Here is a 2,046-nt window from a genome sequence, read left to right on the forward strand (position 1 = left end):
AAAGACACTGTCACACAGGAGGGGCGCTGTCTGTGTGTGGCCCTGGAGCCCCTCCAGCCACATATTTAACAGCAGCAGCCAGAAAAGGCAGAAAATGGATTATAAACTTCAGTGTTAATGTTAGGACTAGCAGTGGCCATGGAGCTGGTGCTATTTTCTTCTGAAACAGAAACAGAAAGAATAAATGCCCTGGGCTCTATATGAAATGAGTCCTCATTTGCAAAAAAAAAAAAAAAAATTCTTCATTGTACTGCAAGGCAGTTGTAGTGTTGACTTTTGAAAATGTCAGTTCTCTTCATGTTGGGAAAATCAAGAATTCACCATTCAAAAATAAACAAGACTTTTTCCCCCCTCTCTTCTAATCTTACGTGTGGCGATATTTAAATGTCATACCCATGTGCAGCCCTGAGTGCACACGCTTCAGGATGGCCCGCACCATGGAACCACTGAGAAAGAAGATCTTTACAGGAATTCAGTAGCTGAACTTGTGGGCCTTTATGGAGCATATATTTGGTTTAATAAGATGAACAAAAGCCAAAATTTCAGGCAGACAACGAGCCAGAAATTTCCCTTCATCTGGGAAGTTTATTACAACTCCATTGAACAGTCTGGAATGTACGGAATCAGGCAGCAAGATCAAGAAAAATGGTTGAACAGCAAAAATTAGAAACTTGACTACTGATCAAAGCCTACCCTTGAGAGAAACGCCATAGTATCAAGCAAGAGTAAAATTCCAAAGTTAACATGGATGGATTTCGCAATATTTAAGACAAAAGATAAATTTAATTCAGTGATTTCATTCTTTGGATTGTGAAGACATTAACTAAAGGTATGTTTGTTATGTTGTGAATGAAGTTTTGTTTATATTACTGGAAATAAAGAAGTTCTCTTTAACAAAAATAAAACATAAAGGACTTACCTATAATCAAAATGTTAAGAATTATTATAAAATAACAAACTGGAGGCTCAGTTTGTTATAATCTTTCTATAGCATTGATTCCTAGTCTGAAAAAAAAAAAATGGAGCTCCTGAAGCCATCTGCCATATTTCTCAGAGTTCAACAGAAATTGTAAGTTCACTTTCAATAAAGTTGTACAGGCTAACTGAAACGTCAAGCACCTTTGATTCTACCTGGAATTATATTAGTGCAATGTGGCAACACTGGTTATCTCTTACTGATTGAGATTTCTGTTAGAAAAGGGGAAAGAGGGGAGAAAGAAGCAAGAGAGGGAGAGAAAGAGAAGAATAGGGGTTAGCTCTAGACCTGAGTCAGTCTTTGTTAAATTAAGCAATTTTGCATTTCAAAAGGTCTGTTTTCTAATCTGAAAACTGCAAATAATGCTGACTACATGATGCTCCTATGAGCATTGGGAATAATCTATGTAAGCACTCAGGTTACATAGTGTGGAATAACCATCGCTTCTTGGCCTTTTGGCTAAGACCACGTGTAGCACGGTGTGGAATAACCAACATTTTGTGAGTGCTATGTCCTAGGCACGGTTCTAGGTGCATTTCATGGGTTGATTCAAAAACAAACATTATTGTGAATTTGGCATAATGATTCTCCCCTTTGTAGGATGAAGTAATTGAAACACAAAACAGTTTGTAAAAAATAAATAAATAACTTGTCTAAGGCCACACAGCTAGTGATCCGAGGTTCTAAGCAAGGCAATCTGGTAAACTGCCCATGGCGCTTCATTATAAATCCATGCTCATAACCGCCTTAATATGTAATATTAACCTGACCTGTGCTCACTTCTGCTATTATTCCATGTCCTTGTTATTAAAAATGAGAAAAAGAAATTGCTCCAAATAAATTTATCATGTTTTGAGAGGGCAAAAGTCTTCAAACCTTAGGACCCATGATTGATAATCATTGCTTTATAAGGGGGAATTTGACATTTTTATTGTTAGTTGTTAATTGAGTCACGAGGATGACTCTTACTTCCCATAATTCATTCATTTTTCCAATCATTCATTCATTCTCTAACTGCATGCCAGACACTACATTAAATGCTGCTATGTGAACGTATTGCTATGCCGTCA

General features: G+C 37.0%; 1 pseudogene; it reads left to right on the plus strand.

Annotated features, from left to right (window-relative positions):
* The first annotated feature begins 425 nt into the window (after positions 1-425).
* Positions 426-667, plus strand: LOC109729253 (protein CEBPZOS-like; annotated as a pseudogene).
* The last annotated feature ends 1,379 nt before the right edge of the window (positions 668-2,046 follow it).

The sequence above is a fragment of the Microcebus murinus genome, chromosome 15 (genome assembly GCF_040939455.1).
Source record: "Microcebus murinus isolate Inina chromosome 15, M.murinus_Inina_mat1.0, whole genome shotgun sequence".
NCBI classification, from domain to species: domain Eukaryota; kingdom Metazoa; phylum Chordata; class Mammalia; order Primates; family Cheirogaleidae; genus Microcebus; species Microcebus murinus.